Below are 23,904 nucleotides of genomic sequence, written 5' to 3' on the forward strand. Positions count from 1 at the left end.
GGAAAAATAACCGTCTTCGTGAAACAATTGATATGAACCCGATTAAATTGCAACCAATTCATACCCAAGATAACATCAAGTTGTTCCAACGGAAGGCACACTAAGTCCATTCCGAATTCTCTACCAAAAATATCAATTGGACAGTTCAAACAAGCGAACGAAGTAGTCACTGAACCCGACGCAGGAGTGTCAATGACCATACTTCCATTAATCTCAGATATTTCCAAATTCAGTCGTTTAGCACAATCCAATGAAATAAACGAGTGAGTTACCCCAGTATCTATTATTGCAATTAAAGGAGTGCCATGGATAAAACACGTACCTTTAATCAACCAATCCTCTGGAGTAGTCTCTGAACCAGATAAGGCGAACACCTTACCACCAGCTTGATTCTTCCTCGGCTTAGGACACTTAGGACTGATATGACCTTCTTCCCCGCAGTTGAAACAAGTTACAATGTTCCCTTTGCACTCAATAGCAATGTGACCTGCCTTTCCACATCTATAGCACTTCTTTTCCTCACTTTTGCATTCGTGAATGCGATGTCCAGGTTCTCCACACTTGAAGCACTTAATAGGGGCACTAGAGTCTCCCCCACTAGGCTTCTTCCAGCCTCCAGCTTTCTGGTTACCCTTACCATAAGGCTTACCACGATCCATATGCTTTTTCCCTTTCCTGTCGACTAACTCGCGAGAGTGCGACGACTTCAGTTTAATATTGTCCTCTTCAAAGATTCGGCTGCAGTCAACCAAATCGACAAACCTGCGAATCCTCTGGTATCTGATACCCTGTTTAATCTCATCGCGGAGACCATTCTCAAACTTAACACACTTCGAGAATTCACTAGCCTCATCATTATTGTAGTGGACATAATACTTTGCTAGCTCCACAAACTTGGACGCATACTCTGGCACAGTCATGTTACCTTGTGTCAGCTCCAAAAATTCAATCTCTTTCCTGCCTCTAACATCCTCAGGAAAGTACCTCCGCAAGAATTCTCTCTTGAACACAGCCCAAGTGATTGCAACACCTGCAGCTTGCAGTTCGTCCCTACTAGCCATCCACCAATCATCAGCTTCTTCAGACAGCATGTGAGTCCCATATCTCACCTTCAGATTTTCGTCACAATCAATCACCCGGAAGATCCTTTCAATCTCTTTCAGCCACTTCTGGGCACCTTCGGGATCGTGAGTGCCTTTGAACAACAGAGGGTTGTTCCTCTGAAAACTATTCAGCTGCCTGTCAGCACCAATTCCAGCTCCATTGGCATTCCCCCCCAGCACACCAGCAATCATGCCCAGAGCCTCAGCGATAGCATCATCATTTCTTCCTCCTCTTCCAGCCATTGTTCTGCTAAATATCAAACAATATCTATTAGAACAAGAAGTATCGACAGTGTCAACCTTACACTAATCGCATACGAGGGATTAACCGACACTAAGACTCTGACTCAAACGACCGACAATGCTCTGATACCACTATTGTAACACCCTTCTAATACCCCGCATAATAATAGAAAATAATCAGAGTTAACATGAAAAAGGGCATTACAACTTCCAATTAATTCAAACAATAATACTCATGTCATGCCATAAAGGAGAACGTCAACCAAATTTATTCAGATTCATCATGTTAACACAGCGGAATTATCTTTAACATCTGAATAACAAACAGCCAAGTCACAGACTTAAAGCATCAACATACAAATCCATCCAAAATAAAAAGTTCAATAAATAATTCTAAACGACGCCCCCAGTGTTACACGACCAGAGCATGACACGGACCCAACTGACTCTAACGAACTACTTGACGAGCTAATCCTCACCAAGTACGAGAGCTACTCCTCAATCTGAAAAATAACAACAGTAAGGGTGAGTCTCATTCACATTTAACTAATGTTATAAGATATAAATAATAAAATATCATTTCACATGCCATACACCCAATCACAGTTATGATCAGATTCAAACCATACAATCGGTAAACCAACAATCAACAGCACATATTATAACATTGGACAACCTTCCATTCATGTTATAATATCACAAACAACCTAATGCAATGCAACTACATGCATGTGGTACCAAAATCTGGGATATAACCCAACTCACCGATCCACCATCATCAAGGATACGGTAACACCCACTCACTAATTCCTCACAATGGGAATTAGCTACCACTGATCCACCATCGTCAAGGACCGGCCACATAATGATTATGAATGCATGCATCAACCATAACATGCTCATCACCCACATACATCAATTAATGTCATAATCATCAATAAGACACATATTTATACCAACAATACATGTACAATAAACACCAGTTACAACCACAACATTATACAGGTAAACATTCATTAGTGTACCTATAAACATATCCTACCACAAACAATTAAGCTCGGTGTTTTTTTTTTATAGTTCGAGCCACAACTCAAAACACCATTTGATTATATAAATTATCTGATTAGCTTCACTGTACTCGAAACGGCACCAAAATCCGGTTTACGGTTTAAAAGTTACACCTCTTTAAAACTTTTCAAAATGGACAGTCGCAACAACTAACAGCACGCGGCGCCACACACGGTTCGCGGCGCGGAACGAATAGGAACTACGCCTTCGCGGCGCAAACAAAGGTTCGCGGCGCGGAACGAATAAAAACTACGCCCTCGCGGCGCGGTCATATGCTCGCGGCGCGTACTGAGCGCAACAAAGCTTCCTGGCCTTTTGCCAAGCTGTTCGCGGCGCCAACTCCTGGACGCGGCGCGAACTGGCGAATCCCAGCGCTCCGAATAGCAGAAAACAGCCTGCGATTTTACCCTTCCTTCACCAAATCATTACCAATTCAACCTATTCCAATCAGATTTCGCATACAGTACAACAAACACATATTATAGCACATTATAATACATTCAAACCATCCAAATAACATCATTACACGAATCAGCATATTCATTACGTGTAAATCCTCCCAAAACCTAACATTTCTACAACCTAAGCACAACCCAATTGGTACGAATAACACGATCAATTCTATCATATTATCTATAATCCCATAATAGAAGATAAACGGAAGAGTCCCCCCTTACCTGAAGGTTGATTCTTCGTTCTTCCTCGGTCGCACTTCTCCGTTCCTCTTCTCTTTTCACGTTCAAACTTCTTTTCCCAATACTCTAACCTTCTCTATTCTACCACTCCTTCTATTTTATTAAGAATAAAATAAAATTATTTTAATTAGTAATAGGGCCTACCAATGCACCCCCCTTCCTTACTAACCACAACTCAAGCCCAATTGCTTATTTCCTCATAATTCAATTAATTTAATTAAATTAAATTATGAAAATAAATGGAGTGTTACACAACATCAGAACATGGTCTGGCAAGACATCAGAAGATGGTCAAGCAGAATCAGAACATAGGTCTATGGAAGCATCAGAAGAACTTGAGATCAGAAGCAGAAGCACTGAAGTTCTCATGGTATCACGCTCAGAAGCACTTCAAGGTCAGAAGACAAGAAGATGCTCTGCACCAAGCTGTTTGACTCTGATGATATTCAAACGTTGTTTACACAAACATCAGATCAAAAGCAAGTACTAGACTGGAAGGCTACGCTGACTGACAAAAGGAACGTTAGAAGCTATTAAAGGCAACGTCAGTAGACACAGCGGAAACAAGGCTCGAGGTAGTTGACAAAAGAGTGAAACATTAAATGCAATGCTGTACGGATTACGCAAAGCATTAAATGCTCCCAACGGTCATCTTCTCAAGCGCCTATAAATATGAAGTTCTGATGAGAAGCAAAGGTTAACGAACGAATTACAAACTCTGAACCAACTTGCAGAAACGCTGTTCAAATCAAAAGCTCTCAAACTTCATCATCAAGCTCACTACATTGCTGTTGTAATATCTTAGTGAGATTTAAGCTTAAACTTAAGAGAAAATCACTGTTGTGATAATAGCTTTATAAGAAGCATTGTAACTCTTAAAAGAATTTGTTTACATTAAGTTGTAAGTTCTAGAGTGATCAGGTTGTTGATCAGTATACTCTAGCAAGTCTTAGAAGTTGTCTAAGCAGTTTGTTCCTAGAGTGATCAGGTTGTGATCAGGATACTCTAGAAGACTTAGAGTGTTTCTAAGTGGAAAACCATCGTAATCAAGTGTGATTAGTGGATTAAATCCTCAGGTGAGGTAAATCACTCCAAGGGGGTGGACTGGAGTAGTTTAGTTAACAACGAACCAGGATAAAAATCATTGTGCAAATAGTTTTTATCTTACAAGTTTTAAAGCTACACTTATTCAAACCCCCCCTTTCTAAGTGTTTTTCTATCCTTCAGTTTCCGCTGTGTCTACTGACGTTGCCTTTAATAGCTTCTCACGTTCCTTTTGTCAGTCAGCGTAGCCTGCTAGTCTAGTACTTGCTTCTGATATGATGTTTGTGTAAACAACGTTTGAATATCATCAGAGTCAAACAGCTGGGTGCAGAGCATCTTCTTGTCTTCTGACCTTGAAGAGCTTCTGAGTGTGATACCATGAGAACTTCAGTGCTTCTGCTTCTGATCTCAAGTTCTTCTGATGCTTCCATAGACCCATGTTCTGATTCTGCTTGACCATCTTCTGATGTCTTGCCAGACCATGTTCTGATGTTGCATGCTGAACCTTCTGAGTCAGTGCTTCTTGCGCTGATTTTGTGCATACTCTTTATATAATTCCTGAAATGGAAATTGCATAGTATTAGAGTACCACATTATCTCATACAAAATTCATATGCTTGTTATCATCAAAACTAAGAATATTGATCAGAACAAATCTTGTTCTAACAATCTCCCCCTTTTTGATGATGACAAAAACATACATAAATGATATGAATTTGCGATCAGAATATCAGACGGCAAAAGACAATTACACAGCTATAGCATAAGCATATGGACAATGTGTGAATATGTCTCCCCCTGAGATTAACAATCCCCCCCTGAGATAAATACTAGAGGAATTTTTATAAATAAAAGACTTCCCTGAGTATTTCAGTAGAGACTTTCACATATGCTTAGATCTTCAGAACATTCGCAGCTTCTGATTCTTGCTTCCATAGGACAGCTTCAGAACTTGAATTTCCTAGATCTTCAGAATATTCATAGCTTCTGATTCTTGTTTCTATTGGACAGCTTCAGAGCTTGAATTTCTTCTTGAGTCATTGCATGCTAGATTGTATCAGAACATTGTTGAATGTACCAGAGCATCATCAGAGCATCTCTACATCCTGAAATGTTACAAAACAAACTAAACGACAAAAGTCAGCATGAATGAATCAGAACATAAAATATGTATCAGAACATATAATTATGTATCAGAGCACACAAACATAAAATGTTTCAGAGCATATTTTGTAACTAAAACATGCATCAGAACATATAAAGAATAAGAATGAGAGTATATTCTATCATCAGAATATTAGAACATTCTTCCTTCTTGCTTCTGATTCTTGAAGCTTTATAGCACTCAGCTTGCTTCAATTTCCATGAGCTTGATTCTTTATAGAATTGCTTTTCCTTATCTCTTTGCTTCTCATGTTGAGCTTTAAAAGAGGATCTTCAATTCCTGCAAGACAACACTCTAAGACATAGAACTTTGCAAGTTCTGTTAGAAATGTGGAGCCTTTCTCCCAGCAACTGATAAAATAAATCAGATCATTTATCACATTTTTCTTCCCCTTTTTGTCATAACATCAAAAACATAAAAGATTCAGATGAAAAACAAGACAAACACATAGAAGAAAAAGGATAATTTTCATTAAGCACGGAGAAAAGGTTCAGAAGTACAAGAGGAAGGGCAAGGGAAGATGCAAAGAAAAACAAAACAGATGCAGCAAAACAAAAGAAAATAATCAAAGACTCAATGACTAAGATGACCCTAGCTTTGACATGATCTTGGCCAACATATCATGAATCCCATTGTTGCTCTCATTCTGCCTTTCCATGAAAGCACGAAACTCAGCGTCGATTGATCTTTGCTCATCCTGGTTCTTCTGAATGACTTCCAAAGTCCTTGTAAGACGAGAAGGTTCATCAGAAGAAGCTTCACAACTTCTTTCCAGAGGGATGGCATTCTGATCCGTAGCTTCCAAAGTCAGATCATTTGCAGGATTTTCCTCAACAGGAATGGTTTCAGCATCATGATCTTCAGCACCTGCTTCTTCCATAGAAGCATCTCCATACTCTGCAGCAGGAACCTCAGAATCTCCATTCTCAAGAGCCTGAAGAATGGCAGCAAGATTCCTAGGAGCAGAAGGACCTTCAACTTCTGGTGGGTCAACAACTTCTGGAATGACCAAGCTTGGGTCTTCCTTAGAAGGGTTTTCCCTCAGAAATTCAAAGAGAGTCCTGAAATCTCCGAGCAGAACAGGATATTGAGGTCTCCAGACCACAATCTCCCTGCAAGGGTTAGCTTCCATTGCAGCAGCAATTCTTGCTTCTTCCAGCTCATCCACAAATCTCTTCTCAGTTATCACAACTTCATGCCCTAGCACGAAGGAGATAACGGCGGTTGGAGTGACGGTTGCATGAACCCAGAAATCTTTCACAAGGGCTGGATAACTTGGTCAAACCAATCTAGCCAGATAGTTTGACCATCCCTGTGCCATGAGCTTAGCATCAGGTTTGAAACCATATGCTTTCAAATTTTCAAAGTCCACTGAGGACTCACAGAGAACTTCCAGTTCTGACTGAGGAATGGAGCAAGTCTTCAGAGGAGCGTATCTGTGATTGTTGTATAACAGTTGAGAGGAAGACATTTCTTCTGCTGGGTTTGATGTGCTTGATGAAGGATTCATGATGATGTTGCTTGGTTTCAGATCACAAACTAGGTTTTGAAAGAAACGAATGCAAAGAGAGAGAGATACACAAATGGAGAGAGAGTGAAAAAGATGAAATGAAGATGAAGCGGGTTATTTAAACGGTTTGAAAAAGAAAATAAAATAAAGTAAAAAGAAAACTGTTTAAGAGAAATGATTAAAAAAATGACATCAATATGCATTTAATGAGAAATGACGTTAGGAGAGATAAAGTGAAAAAATGAAATGATTTGCACAATTACCTAGGGCGGCGTCTCCTCAACTGCACGTATGCCTTTCCAAAAATAGTGAACACGTGTTCATTTTCTGGAAAGACTGGTGACAGCATTTTTGCTTTAAAAGAGCTTCTGAATCAACTTAGATAATGAAACATTAGTAATAACAGAATCAGAACTTCTAATTGATTAGTATCAGAACTTCATATAGCTGCCTAGTCCTAACACATTTCAGAAGGTATTCATACAAAGATCTTCTCATCTTCTCATTCTGGGCATAAGTCCATACTGATATTCTTCAGAATATACTTAAACCTATCTTCAGCAAGGGGTTTTGTAAAGATATCAGCCCATTGATGGTCTGTATCCACAAAGTTCAAAGAGAGAACACCCTTCTGAACATAGTCCCTCATAAAATGATGTTTAATCTCAATATGTTTAGCTTTGGAATGTAAGATAGGATTCTTAGATAAACATATAGCAGAAGTATTATCACAGAAAATAGGAATGTTACTCTCATATATCTGATAATCTTCTAGCTGACTCTTCATCCATAGCATTTGTGTGCTACATCCAGCAGCAGCAACATATTCTGCTTCTGTAGTTGAGAGAGCAATGGTAGCTTGCTTCTTGCTGTACCAGGAGATTAAATGACTTCCAAGGAATTGACAACTTCCAGAAGTACTCTTTCTTTCAATTCTATCTCCAACATAGTCAGCATCACAGAATCCTACTAAGTTGTATTCTTTAGATCTTCTGTAGACTAAACCAACGTTAGTAGTACCTTTCAGATACCTCAGAATGCTCTTAACAGCAGTTAAGTGAGATTCTCTAGGATCTGATTGGAATCTAGCACACAAACAAACACTAAATAGAATGTCAGGTCTAGAAGCAGTTAAGTATAGAAGAGATCCAATCATACCTCTGTACAACTTCTGATCTACCTTCTTACTTACCTCATCCTTACCTAGAACACATGTTGGATGCATAGGAGTTTTGGCTTCTTTGCTTTCAGAAAGATTAAACTTCTTCTGAAGTTCTTTCACATACTTCGTTTGATGAACATAGGTTCCATCAGAAGTTTGATTGATTTGAATCCCAAGGAAATACTTGAGTTCACCCATCATACTCATTTCGAATTCAGCCCGCATAGACTTAGCAAACTCCTTTCCAAGTGAAGCATTAGATGTTCCAAAGATAATATCATCAACATAAATTTGACAAATTAAAATATCCTTCTTAGATGTTTTATAGAAAAGAGTTGTGTCCACTTGACCTCTAGTGAAACCATTGTCCAGAAGGAAAGAACTTAATCTTTCATACCAAGCTCTGGGAGCTTGCTTCAATCCATACAATGATTTCTTAAGTTTGAAAACATATTCTGGAGACTTAGAGTCTTCAAAACCAGGAGGTTGATGGACATAGACTTCTTCATCTATATAACCATTTAAGAAGGCACTCTTAACATCCATCTGATACAGAGTGATGTTATGTTGAGTGGCAAAAGAAATCAATAAGCGAATAGATTCTAACCTGGCCACTGGTGCAAAGGTTTCTGTATAGTCAATCCCTTCTTGCTGACTATATCCCTGAGGTACCAGTCTGGCTTTGTTTCTTACCACTTCTCCCTTTTCGCTAAGCTTGTTTCTGAACACCCACTTTGTACCAATGATGTTGAACCCTTTTGGTCTAGGAACCAAATCCCATACATCATTCCTTGTAAACTGATTTAGTTCTTCTTGCATAGCAATTATCCAGTCTGGATCTTCTAGAGCTTGATCAACAGAAGTTGGCTCGATCAAAGAAACAAGACCTAATTGACATTCTGCATTGTTCTTAAGGAATGCTCTTGTTCTGATGGGATCGTCTTTCTTTCCAAGGATCACATCTTCTGAGTGAGCTAAGGAGAGTCTAGAAGATCTTCTGACTGTTGGCTCTTCAGAAATCCTGAGATTCTCTAAAGATGCAGCAACTTGATCTTCTGATCCATTGCTTCTGAGATTTTCAGCTTCTGAAACTTTGCTTCTTGGTTCTACAGCTTCTGATATGTCAATATCTATATCTGCAAAATTCTCAAACTGCTTTGGTTTTTCAAGACCAAGCTTATCATCAAACCTGATATTTATTGATTCTTCTACAACCAATGTCTCAGTATTGTATACTCCGTAGCCTTCAGAGCGTTCAGAATATCCAAGAAGAAAACATTTTTGTGCCTTAGAATCAAACTTACCAAGATGATCTTTAGTATTCAGAATAAAACACACACATCCAAAAGGATGAAAATAAGAAATGTTGGGCTTTCTGTTCTTCCACAATTCATAAGGAGTCTTATTTAGAATAGGTCTTATAGAGATTCTATTCTGAATATAACATGCAGTGTTTATTGCTTCTGCCCAGAAGTGCTTAGCCATATTGGTCTCATTGATCATGGTTATGTCCATTTCTTGCAGAGTCCTATTCTTTCACTCTACAACTCCATTTTACTGTGGAGTTCTAGGGCAAGAGAAATCATGGGCAATACCATTTTCTTTGAAGAACTCCTCAAAGAATCTGTTCTCAAATTCGCCACCATGATCACTTCTGACCTTTATGATTTTGCACTCCTACTCAAATTGGATCTGAGTGCAGAATTCAAAGAACACTGAATGAGACTCATCCTTGTGTTTTAAGAACTTTACCCATGTCCAGCGGCTATAATCATCTACGATGACTAATCCATATTTCTTCCCTCTGATAGATGCTGTTTTGACTGGTCCAAACAGATCAATATGCATAAGTTCTAACGGCCTTGAGGAAGAGACAACATTCTTAGATTTGAATGCAGGTTTGGAGAACTTGCCCTTCTAACATGCTTCACAAAGAGCATCTTATTTATATTTCATATTTGGGAGACCTCTGACCAGATTTAGTTTGTTAATATGAGAAGTCATTCTCAAACTAGCATGTCCTAATCTTCTGTGCCAGACCCATTGCTCTTCAGAAACAGACATAAGGCAAGTCACCTTCTGCTTCTCAAGATCTGAAAGATCAATCTTATAAATGTTGTTCTTTCTCTTGCCTGTAAATAGGATTGAGCCATCCTTCTGATTTACAGCCTTGCAAGACTTTTGATTGAAGATTATATCATAACCATTGTCACTTAATTGACTTATGGACAATAAGTTATGCGTTAATCCTTCTACAAGAAGTACATTAGTTATGGAAGGAGAGTTACCAATACTTATGGTTCCAGAGCCAATAATTTTGCCCGTCTGATCTCCTCCAAACTTGACTTCTCCACCAGATTTAAGCACCAGGTCTTGGAACATAGACCTTCTTCCCGTCATGTGTCGCGAGCACCCAGAGTCCAGGTACCATGACATTTTGAGCTTTGTCCTCTTTGCAGCTAAGGATATCTGCAACAGAAATTATCTTCTCCTTAGGTACCCACAATTTCTTGGGTCCTTTCTTGTTAGTCTTTCTCAAGTTCTGATTGAACTTGGGTTTGGCATAATAGTTAACAGGAGGAACATCATGATATTCTTTAGGTTTGACATCATGATATTTCTTAGGTTGTGTCACATGCTTCTTGGTGTGTACAGTGTTAAAACTCTGTGCATGTGAAGTGAGCCTAATATCATGTGCATGGCCATATTTGAACTGATCATACAATGGCTTGTATATGATTTTCAAATCATCAACAGGTTCAAATTTATGTGAGGTATCACCCTCATAGCCAAAACCAAACCTCTTGTTTCCAGAGACACCATATATCATAGAAGCAAGATGACTTCTGCCAATACTTCTAGATAGGAACTTTCTGAAGCTCGAGTCATATTCTTTCAGAATATGATTGAGACTAGGAATGGATTTTTCTGATTCAGAAGGAGATCCACTATCTTTGGATAATTTTAAAACTTTTTCCTTCAGTTCAGAATTTTCCACTTCCAGCTTCTTAGTTTCAAATTCAAATTGCTTTTTAAGCTTTTTGTATTTGATACTAAGATGAGCCTTGAGTTCCAGAAGTTCAGTCAAACTGGAAACTAACTCATCTCTAGATAGTTCAGAAAATACCTCTTCAGAATCTGATTCTGATGTGTATTCTGATCCATCATCCACAGTGGCCATCAGTGCAAAGTTGGCTTGCTCTCCTTCAGAGTCTGATTCTGATTCTGATTCAGAATCATCCCATGTTGCCATAAGACCTTTCTTCTTATGAAACTTCTTCTTGGGATTCTCCTTCTGAAGTTTTGGACATTCATTCTTGAAGTGTCCAGGCTCATTGCACTCATAGCAGACGACCTTCTTCTTGTCAGATCTTCTGCCACCAGAAGATTCTCCTTGTTCAAACTTCTTTGAACTTCTGAAGCTTTTGAACTTCCTTTGTTTGCTCTTCCAGAGTTGGTTTACCCTTCTGGAGATCATGGACAATTCATCTTCTTCTTCTGATTCTGATTCTTCAGAATCTACTTCTTCAGCCTGAAAAGCGTTAGTGCATTTTTTAATATTAGATTTTAATGCAATAGACTTACCTTTCTTCTGAGGCTCATTTGCATCCAGCTCTATCTCATGGCTTCTCAAGGCACTGATTAGCTCTTCCAAAGAAACCTCATTCAGATTCTTTGCAATCTTGAATGCAGTCACCATTGGACCCCATCTTCTGGGTAAGCTTCTGATGATCTTTGATCGGTCACCATTTCTAGTAAGTTTCCGCACCTTTTTCCGACCAAAAGTCATAATCTTGGTAATACTAAGTGGCATTGTTATAGGTTTTATTATAAGTTTCTTAATTTGTCGGTTGTTTGAGTTTTGCATGCTAGTGTGTTTTAAGTTTTATAAAAGTGCCATTTTATGCGTTGGTTGTTAGTTTGTTGTTGGCCAGGTTGACCCAGGAATGAGATAGGAACTTAAGACACTCCGAGGCGAAAAAAAGAAGCTGAAAGAGCCAAATAGAAGGTTCACACGGGCACCAGTGTGCATGCACACGGGCCGTGTAAAAAGATGGCTGGAAAGATGTTTTTGAAAGCTAGGCAGAGGTTTCACACGGGCACCCGTGTTCCTGCACACGGTCCGTGTGAAAAGCTGAGCAGAAAATGATTTTTTGGCAAAGGAGCAGTTAACCAACACGGGCACCCGTGTTCCTGCACACGGTCCGTGTTGGCAGGCGCGGGCAGATTTCCAACTTGTGATATTTTGAAAGCCTTTTACTCATTAAGGGTATTTTGGACCTTTCGGATACGAGGGATGACTGCCAACACTACTAAAACCTAACAGGAAGAAGGAAGGAGGCATCTGGGATCATTGAGCATAGAGAATTACAGAGAAAAAGCAATCAAGGGTTTTGGAAGAGATCTTCAAGAGCACTCGCGATTGGAGATCATATCGACCGATAATTTGTTGTAATGACTTCATTTACTCTTGTTATTTTCTTAAACACTATGAGTAGCTAAACTATTTTATGCTAGGGTGATGTCCCTAAATCTTTTCATGTAATGACTTGTTAAAACCGTTGTGATGAATTTGATGTTTTTATAATTTGAGTTTATGTTTCAAAGATTTTCATGCTTCATCATATTGGAAAATATTTTGTTGATCTATGATTAGGGTTAGGCGTGACACACCACTCTAATGCGTTTTGAATCAAAACATTACCGGTAAATCGCTTAGGAATAAGGATTTCACCATAGTGATCATTCATTCTAGATTACGATGCATAATGCCTTAATACTAAATTCAATTATTGAGGAATTGAAATTGACTTTTAAGTATTAATAAGTTCTCCACTAAGGAATTAGGGAAAACCATTTTATGGAATTGATACTCAATTGTAGTCACATCTTTTCACGAACAACGGTGTTCTCAAGGAGTTACATAAGATTTATACATCAACCTTAGCATGCCTTCTCATTTGTGTACCAAATCATCATTTACTTATCGTTTTTAATTATAAACAGTTAGTAGTTTTATCAAGCAAATCAAAAACCAACCATAGCTTTTTGTTCAATTGAAAATTTAGTCCTGGCTTATATTTTATCCGCAGTCCTTGTGATCGATACTTGGATTCAACTCCATTTTAATAACTACATCGGTAACAAAAGTAGTACACTTGCTATTTTCCGATCAAGTTTTTGGCGCCGTTGCCGGGGACTGCCAAACTATAAGCCGAACTTTAAGTCAATTGGAATTTTGTTGCTCTGCGACCAAAATTTTATTTTTATCTGTTAATTTGGATTTCATTGCAGTCTTGTATCTGTTCTAACTGTTGTCTAACTGTTTATGCGAGGTCAGACCTCAGCTAAATTTTCCTTTGACACAGAACTAGAAAGAGCTCTGCACGAGAGACGCCGCAAGGCGAGAATTGAAAGACTGGAAGTACCAAGTGCAAGTCTTAGTGTTCCTCATCAGGAAAGCGACGACGAAGTGTCTGTGCATTCGGAGCACAGCGACTCTGACTTTGACAGGGAGGTAGTTCAGGAACCAGTTAACATGGCTGGAAATCAACCTCCTGCGGAAAGATTGTTAGGGGACTATGGAGGGGCAAATGCTCACCCCAACCGGATGACTATTGTTAATCAACCCGTGAATGTGGCACATTTTCAATTGCATCCATCCACCATTCGCCAGTTAGAGAGCAAGCTGTTCTCCGGAAGAATAAACGAGGATGCAAATAAGCATCTTCAGAGATTTCTCACTACGACAACTTCGTTGAAGATCGAAGGTCATTCAGAGGAGGCCAAGAGACTTGTTATGTTCCCGTTTACACTTACTGATGACGCAGAAGAGTGGTTTTACTCACTTCCGGCTGCAAGTATCACGACATGGCAAGAGATGGAAACAACATTCCTCAATGAATATTTTCCTGCTTCGGTGTTCATCCGAAAAAGATATGATATCGTAAATTTCAAACAAAAAGAGGGGGAATCATTGGGGGATGCATACAAGAGGTTCAAAAGGTGTTTGACTGCATGTCCTACTCATAACATGGACGCTACCGAGCAAATGCAGAATTTCGTGAATGGGTTGCGACTTAAGACAAAGCAGCTTATTGATACCGCTGCTGGTGGTTCAACAAATTTTGCTACAGCCACAGTTATGAAAAGGATCATAGAGGCAATTGCTGCTAATGAGCATCTTGAGTTGTATGATCGTACCATGAGCCAACCGGAGGGCAAAATTGATTTGAAGTTGCCAGAACAGGTTGTAAAGATGGAGGATCAGATTGCTGCAGAGGTAGAGAGAAGGTTAAAAAAGATGAATATTGGAACTCAGACAGTAGCACAGGTGGAACCAGTTAAATCGGTTCTTTGTGAAATATGTGGTGGACCGCACTTTGCTATGCATTGTGTGGCAACTCAAGAACAGGTTGAGCAGATTCATATGTTGAGGCAGAATAATCCTTATGCCAACACATATAATCCGGGGTGGAAAAATCATCCGAACTTCTCATGGAAAGACCAGCAAGGAAACGGCCAGAAGCCGGTTCAAGGACAACAACCATATCAGCCTCAGACTCAACAATACCAACCACAGGGACAACAATATCGTCCGCAACAACAACCATACCAGCAACCTCAACAACAATACCAACCACAGGGTCCAAGAAAGGCGGAGTGGGAAATTGCCATTGAAAAGATGGCCGCTCAAAGCTCCCAATTCCAAGAAGAGACACGTAGCAATTTAAGGAACACCGGAGCCTCAATAAAGAACCTTGAAGTACAAATGAGTCAAATTGCTCAACACCTTGCAATTCCGCAAGCACCAGGAGCCCTCCCAAGCGCAACTGTCACTAATCCTAAAGACAATCAAAAAATCAATGCCGTCACTACACGGAGAGGGAAACCACGTGAAGTGGTGGAAAAGGATTCGGAGAGTGAGGATCAATTGCTTGAGGTGGAGCTGGACATAAGAGAGAATGAGCAAGTGGAAGAAGAAGTGGTAACACCAGCACCAGTTACGAAAGAAAAAGTATTAACACCAACACCAGAAGTCAAGTTGCCTTACCCTCAAAGAAACAAGAAAAAGGGGCAGCAAGAAAAGAATTTTGAGAAGTTCCTGGAATTATTCAAAAAGCTGGAGCTGAATATTCCGTTGTTGGAGGCACTTGAGCAAATGCCCACCTATGCCAAATTCATGAAGGACATCATCGCTAAAAAGCGAACCATTGCAGACCATCCCATTATTCTAACAGAAACTTGTAGTGCTATTTTGCAGGGCATGAAGATACCAGTGAAAAAGAAGGATAGAGGAGCAGTTACTATCCCTTGCACTATTGGAGATAGATCTTTCAAGAGAGCTCTAATTGATCTGGGGGCAAGTATCAGTCTCATGCCTCTATCCATCTACAAAAAGTTGGGAATTGGTGCAATCCAAGACACTCGGATGACTCTCCAATTTGCAGATCATTCGGTCAAGCGACCTTACGGAGTAGTCCAAGACGTCCTTGTGAAAGTGGATAAGTTTGTGTTTCCGGAAGATTTTGTAATTCTTGAAATGCCAGAAGACGAAGAGATGCCGGTAATTCTGGGACGACCATTCTTGGAAACGGGGAGAGTCATGATAGATATGGATGGGGGCACTCTGACTTTGAAGGTTTATGATGAAGAGTTAAAAATCAATGTTCATAATACCATGAAGCATAAAGAGGATATTGGCACTAGTAGCAATATACAAGTGCTCCAACAAGTGGTAGAAAGTGATCATGTGGAGAGTGTATCGCAATTACCTCTCGAAAGAGTTTTGAGCATGTCAATTTTTGGAGAAAATAAAGTAGCCAATGATAATGACTTGGAGGTGGTATCAATGTTGGAAACTCAACCTATCTTTAAAGGTTCTCGAACACATAGGTGGGAAGATCTAAGGCAACCAATAGCATTGGGTTGCAATGAAGAAAAGCCAAAAAGTTCAGAATTGAAACAGCTTCCGGAGAATCTTAAATATGTTTTCCTTGATTCTGAAGAAAAATGTCCCGCCATCATTAGCTCGAGCTTGAAAAATATACAAGAAGACAAGTTAATTGAAGTTCTGAAAAAGTTCAAGGGAGCTATGGGTTGGAAGATTGAAGACCTCAAGGGAATAAGTCCTACGATGTGCATGCACAAAATTCTCATGGAAGAAGATCACAAACCGGTGGTGCAGCCTCAAAGGAGATTGAACCCAGTTATGAAGGAGGTAGTGAGAAAGGAAGTTGTGAAGCTGTTAGATGCAGGTCTTATTTACCCGATATCAGACAGTTCATGGGTGAGCCCTGTTCATGTGGTACCTAAAAAAGGAGGTACAACGGTGATAGCTAATGAAAAGAATGAGTTGATTCCTACCAGAACGGTCACTGGGTGGCGGGTGTGCATAGACTACAGAAGACTAAATCTGGCCACAAGAAAAGATCACTTTCCATTGCCATTCATTGACCAAATGTTAGAAAGATTGGCTGGGCATGACTATTATTGTTTTCTGGATGGGTACTCTGGATACAACCAAATTGCGGTTGCACCGGAGGATCAAGAAAAGACAGCCTTTACTTGCCCATACGGTATCTTCGCTTATAGAAGGATGCCGTTCGGGTTGTGTAATGCCCCAGCGACATTCCAAAGATGCATGACTTCTATTTTTGCGGATATGCTTGAAAAGCATATGGAAGTCTTCATGGATGACTTCTCGGTTTTTGGTTCCTCCTTTGATAATTGTCTGGCTAACCTTTCACTTGTTTTGCAGCGATGTCAAGAAAGTAATCTGATCCTAAACTGGGAGAAGTGCCATTTCATGGTACGAGAAGGCATTGTTCTTGGTCACAAGATCTCCCACAGGGGAATTGAAGTTGATCAAGCTAAGGTGGAGGTTATCTCAAAATTACCACCACCTTTGAATGAGAAAGGTATTCGGAGTTTCCTTGGCCATGCGGGATTCTACCGCAGGTTCATAAGGGATTTTTCAAAGATAGCCAAACCGCTGACCACTTTGTTGGTTAAAGACAGGACTTTTGTATTCGATAAAGAGTGTGTTGATGCATTTGAGACACTGAAAAATAAACTAGTGTCGGCACCCATTGTGATTGCCCCTGATTGGTCTCTACCCTTTCAGATCATGTGCGATGCTAGCGACATTGCAGTGGGGGCTGTACTTGGACAGCGGAGAGAAAAATTGCTTCATGTTATTTATTATGCCAGTCATGTTTTGAACCCTGCACAGATCAATTATGCAACCACCGAGAAGGAGTTGCTAGCTGTTGTGTATGCCTTTGATAAATTCAGGCAATATCTGTTGGGTTCGAAAGTGATTGTTTACACTGACCATGCTGCTTTAAAATATCTCTTTGCCAAGCAGGATTCGAAACCCAGACTTCTGAGGTGGATTTTACTTCTCCAAGAGTTCGATGTAGAGATTCGCGACAAGAAAGGGTGTGAGAACACTGTTGCAGATCACCTTTCGCGAATGTCACCCATTGAGGAGACAGAAGAGCGGCGTCCAATAAAGGATGAGTTTGCTGATGAACACATCCTAGCTGTTATTGGAGTGCCTTGGTTTGCTGATTACGCAAACTACCTTGTTGGCGGTATAATACCTGACGATTTTGATTCTAACCGCAAGAAAAAGTTTGTTCATGATTGCAGGTTCTATCTATGGGACGACCCATACCTATACAAGAGAGGAGTAGATGGGCTGATAAGACGATGTGTGCCTGAGGAGGAGCAAAAGGATGTGTTGAGAGCATGTCATGACTCGGAATATGGAGGGCATTTCAGTGGGGATCGTACTGCCTCCAAAGTCTTGCAGTCAGGATTGTACTGGCCATCATTGTTCAAAGATTCCCAAGAGATGGTAAAAGAATGTGATAAGTGTCAGCGTACTGGGAACATTTCAAAAAGAAATCAAATGCCCCAGAATTTCATGTTAGAGGTGGAGCTATTCGATGTTTGGGGAATTGACTTCATGGGTCCGTTTCCACCATCATTCGGGAAGAATTACATCTTAGTTGCAGTGGACTATGTCTCAAAATGGGTGGAGGCGGTAGCTTTACCAACTAATGATGCAAAGGTAATAGTCAAGTTCTTGAGGGAGAACATATTTGCTAGGTTTGGAGTACCGAGAGCACTAATTAGTGATGAAGGAACTCACTTCCTAAATCACCTCATGGAGAAACTCCTGCAGAAATACAATGTGAAGCATCGGATAGCCACCCCTTATCACCCTCAAACTAGTGGTCAGGTAGAGGTGTCTAATAGACAGCTCAAGCAAATTCTCGAGAAGACAGTGAGTTCGTCGCGAAAGGATTGGGCAACAAAGCTAGATGATGCGTTATGGGCTTACCGAACGGCGTTCAAAACACCCATCGGGATGTCACCATACCAACTTGTCTACGGAAAAGCATGTCACTTGCCTTTAGAGCTTGAACACAAGGCATTTTGGGCAACTAAATTTTTGAACATGGACTTGTCTCTAGCAGGAAATTCTAGAATCTTACAGTTGCATGAATTAGAAGAGTTCCGGAATCGTGCGTACGAAAATGCCAAGGTTTACAAGGAACAGACCAAGAAGTGGCACGATAGGAGGATTCAGAAAAAAGAGTTTTGGGAAGGACAGCTGGTCCTTCTGTACAATTCCCGTTTGAAGCTTTTTCCGGGAAAATTGAGATCCAAATGGTCGGGACCATTTATGGTTCATAAGGTATTCCCTTACGGTGCAGTTGAAATCAAGAATCAAGCTAATGGAGACATCTTTAAAGTTAATGGGTAGAGATTAAAGCCATATTTCCAAGGTCAACCAGTGGGACAGGTTGATGTCATTCGTCTTGCTTAGTAGGACGATGGACCGTCGAGCCATGCGACGTTAAACGAAGCGCTCCGTGGGAGGCAACCCACGTTTGTTTCCTTTAACTTTCATTTTCTTTGTTTTATTTCGTTTCTTTTGTAGGTGGTAGAGTTTGGACCGGTAGACGCAATTCGAGTAAAAAGGCACGGAGAGTGTCCATTTTTGATGCATAGAAGACCATCAACACGGGCACCCGTGTGCAGTAACACGGCCCGTGTTGAAAACAGACTGAAAAGAAGAAATAAAAAATTTAAAAGTGGCTTCAGCACCAGCAACACGGGCGCCCGTGTGCAGCAACACGGCCCGTGTTGTCCTCAGCACGCCCCAAATTCCAAAAGCCAGCTTTTTCACACGGCCGCCCGTGTGCAGGGACACGGACCGTGTGAGCTGTGCGGGACAGACTTTTCAAATTTTTTTTTTAAAACCCCATGTGGGGCCCATCTCCATTATAACCAATCTTCTTCTTCTTTCCATTCATTCTCCCATTTTTCTTTCTCATCTTCCATTAAACCCTAGCCTCCACCTTCACTAAACTCATCCTACCACCATCAACCACCCATCAAAACACCATAGTGCTTTCACAAAAGTTGTTCTACTCTCCATCCTCTTCACTTCTATCGGTTTAGATTTTTGATTTCGTGCAATTTTATTTTTCCGAATTTTTCCTTGTGTTATTTGTGTGTTTTTGTTAACTTTTTCTTGCAGAGCTATTACAATGCCTCCCCGAAAGACAACCACACGCCGCAATGTTCGGGATGATTTTGCCGAACCCTCCCAACCGAGGCAGCGGGTCCGTCGCGCTCCAAGTCGCGCAACCGTTCGTAGAGGGGACCAAGAAGCGAATGCCCATGGCATTACGTTTGCACTTCCTGAACACAAAGCAAGGTATGATATTTTAGTGCAACGTAAATTGCTACCGACTAGATATATTTGTGATGACACTCTTACCAAGTTAGGCCTCAAAGAAGAAGTCTACCGGATGTTTCACAACATCGGTATGTTGCCTTTTATGCTGTTTGAGGCACCGACTTATGAGGGCCTAACTTTGGAGTTCCTGAGCACTGTAGAATTCAAATTGAGACACAAATGGAATGGCTCCGAAATGGAGTACTTTGGTGATCTAGAGTTTTATATGTTTGGGCATAAGCATGTGTTGTCTGTGGAAGAGGTAGGGGAGGCACTGAAATTACCGTCCTCTGGACCAGGCGCTGCCCCTGAAACTTTTCCTGCTTGTGAATTCTGGGAAGCCATTACAGGTGCAGCTGGGTACAATCCAAGCAAGGCTAAGGCCTCGGGGATTCATAACCCTTGTTTCCGTTATGCTCAGAAAGGTTTGGCTTTTACCTTGTTTGGGAGGGGAGATAGTACAGGGGTCTGTGCAAAAAGAGAGCTATTTTTGTTGCATAACATGATTGAGGTGAGTCGGGTGAATGTCGCTGCTTTTGCTGCTAACCACCTGAAGCAAGTTGGTTATGCTTCTAGTGGAGAGATTTCAGTTGGGGGAATGATTTCTCAATTGGCTGAGCACTTGGACTATGGCCACTTGTTGAATGACGAGCCTTCATTACCGGGTAAGAAAATTGATTTGCAAACTCTTGTAAATCAGAGGATGATTATAGTAAAGCCTGGGTATTACTCACTAACTGTCCATGGACAGCATGTTATGGCACTACCTGCACCTGATTCTGTTTCTATTGCAAATCGTGCTAACTGGTTGTATGTAGCTACAGGTGAGTTTATGGGTGAAAGCCCTCCACATGACCATGATTTTGCAGGTGACGACATGGAGGATGACCTTCCCGCTCAAGATCGCCCTGTCCCGCCTCCTCGGCAGTTTTTCCAGCACACTGTTGGATCATCTTCCATGACCCAGGATCAATGGGGGTGGGTACAAACGGAGATTGGCGCTCTCCGCACCGAGCAAACATGACAGGGTATTGAGTTGTTCAGACAAGGAGCCGTGGTGGATGATGTCCAGGAGATGATGCGACGCCTCATGTTGCAATTTCCTCAGGATCCTCCTCCTCCACCGCCTTATCAGTGAGATTGGTAATCTCCGTCACACTGGAATTAAAACATTGAGACAATGTTTAGTTCAAGTGTGGGGGAGGATCTATTTTGCTTGATTGCTTTGCTTTCCGTTTTTGAATTCATAGTTTAGTTTGTTTAATTTGAACCTTTTTCTTGTGTCTTTCTGTTTTTATGTTTATTTCGAGTTTGTAGTGCTGCTATTGTGTTACCAGGTTGGATACAAGTCGGAGGGGGGCGAATAACTAGATAGTGGTTGAACAACACATCTCACACTTGATCTCTACAGGCACCACGGAAGTTGACACAATCAAAGAAAAGAAGGTTGGACGCAATGAGGAAAACACTGAACCAAGAGAGAGTATGGTGAACTTTGGAGGAAAGGAAATTGTAGAACACCTAGAGAACTTTGAAGCATGCAAGCTTAACCTACCCGGTGAGATGTCAGAGCCAAATTTATAACATCCATATGAGAGCTCAGTCAGGTATGACACTATTCACTTTGATTTTGCGTATTTTCTCATAACACAAGCACACTATGAAAGCACACACTGAGGCAAGTTTTTTTCTCCGTAACCCCGAGCCTTTCTAACCATCCCGTATGCATGTTATCCATCGTTAACCCCCTTTGAGCCATAATAGTTGTTTTGTTCATTGTGTTAGTCTTTTTATCACCCATTATCTCATTGTTCATGTCATCGCTCGGCATTCATGATTAATCACTTGTAAGACACTAAAAGGATCTAAGTGTGGGGTTGTGAACCATTGAAAAGGGGGGCAAGAAAAAAGAAAAAAAAAGAATATAAAAGAATATCTCAAAAAAAAAAAAGAGAGAGAAAAAGATGAATATGATCTTGTGAAAACCAACAAAAAGAGGTTTAAATTTCAAAGCAGAATAAGATATTTGCCCCGGTCCACTTTTAATCTGAAAAAGGTTCAAACCCCATTCTTATGATTCAGATCAAAATGAGTAGAGAAGTGAATCCTATGTAATGCCGAGCACCTAAACCATTTGTTACCCCGTTCTTTGTTTACCCACCAAACCAAAGCCACGTTACATCCCTAAGACCTCATAAAGTGTGTGTAATCTCTGTGTGTAGTGATTTGAGGATTTATTCAAAGTTGAAAGTAATATGCATGCCTTGATACTATGAGTGTAGACACTTTAACCCGGAGAGATTTTGTGAGAGTGTGAAAAGCTTGCAGGTGAAAAGCGTGTTCGAAAGTGGGAATGCCATTGGTAGTCTGAAGAAGGAAACCTTACACTCGATTGATAAGTGTAGGAATCTTGCGAAAAACCTGGTTGTGTTGTGGAGAAAAGAGTCTCGTCGGTGACCTTTGTTTTGACTCGATACATCACTTGAGGACAAGCAATGAGATAAGTGTGGGGTTGTGATCGGTCACCATTTCTAGTAAGTTTCCGCACCTTTTTCCGACCAAAAGTCATAATCTTGGTAATACTAAGTGGCATTGTTACAGGTTTTATTATAAGTTTCTTAATTTGTCGGTTGTTTGAGTTTTGCATGCTAGTGTGTTTTAAGTTTTATAAAAGTGCCATTTTATGCGTTGGTTGTTAGTTTGTTGTTGGCCAGGTTGACCCAGGAATGAGATAGGAACTTAAGACACTCCGAGGCGAAAAAAAGAAGCTGAAAGAGCCAAATAGAAGGTTCACACGGGCACCAGTGTGCATGCACACGGGCCGTGTCAAAAGATGGCTGGAAAGATGTTTTTGAAAGCTAGGCAGAGGTTTCACACGGGCACCCGTGTTCCTGCACACGGTCCGTGTGAAAAGCTGAGCAGAAAATGATTTTTTGGCAAAGGAGCAGTTAACCAACACGGGCACCCGTGTTCCTGCACACGGTCCGTGTTGGCAGGCGCGGGCAGATTTCCAACTTGTGATATTTTGAAAGCCTTTTACTCATTAAGGGTATTTTGGACCTTTCGGATACGAGGGATGACTGCCAACACTACTAAAACCTAACAGGAAGAAGGAAGGAGGCATCTGGGATCATTGAGCATAGAGAATTACAGAGAAAAAGCAATCAAGGGTTTTGGAAGAGATCTTCAAGAGCACTCGCGATTGGAGATCATATCGACCGATAATTTGTTGTAATGACTTCATTTACTCTTGTTATTTTCTTAAACACTATGAGTAGCTAAACTATTTTATGCTAGGGTGATGTCCCTAAATCTTTTCATGTAATGACTTGTTAAAACCGTTGTGATGAATTTGATGTTTTTATAATTTGAGTTTATGATTCAAAGATTTTCATGCTTCATCATATTGGAAAATATTTTGCTGATCTATGATTAGGGTTAGGCGTGACACACCACTCTAATGCGTTTTGAATCAAAACATTACCGGTAAATCGCTTAGGAATAAGGATTTCACCATAGTGATCATTCATTCTAGATTACGATGCATAATGCCTTAATACTAAATTCAATTATTGAGGAATTGAAATTGACTTTTAAGTATTAATAAGTTCTCCACTAAGGAATTAGGGAAAACCATTTTATGGAATTGATACTCAATTGTAGTCACATCTTTTCATGAACAACAGTGTTCTCAAGGAGTTACATAAGATTTATACATCAACCTTAGCATGCCTTCTCATTTGTGTACCAAATCATCATTTACTTATCGTTTTTAATTATAAACAGTTAGTAGTTTTATCAAGCAAATAAAAAACCAACCATAGCTTTTTGTTCAATTGAAAATTTAGTCCTGGCTTATATTTTATCCGCAGTCCTTGTGATCGATACTTGGATTCAACTCCATTTTAATAACTACATCGGTAACAAAAGTAGTACACTTGCTATTTTCCGATCAATCTTCTTTACATGATCAGCCTTGGTGTAACCTTTGTCCAGAACTCTTAATCCAGCAGTTAGCGTTTGAAATCTTGAGAACATCTTCTCAATATCTTCATCGTCCTCCATCTTGAAGGCTTCATATTTCTGGATTAGAGCAAGAGCTTTGGTCTCCTTGACATGAGCATTTCCATCATGGGTAATTTTCAATGACTCA

Source organism: Vicia villosa, linkage group LG4 (assembly GCF_029867415.1).
Source record: "Vicia villosa cultivar HV-30 ecotype Madison, WI linkage group LG4, Vvil1.0, whole genome shotgun sequence".
NCBI classification, from domain to species: domain Eukaryota; kingdom Viridiplantae; phylum Streptophyta; class Magnoliopsida; order Fabales; family Fabaceae; genus Vicia; species Vicia villosa.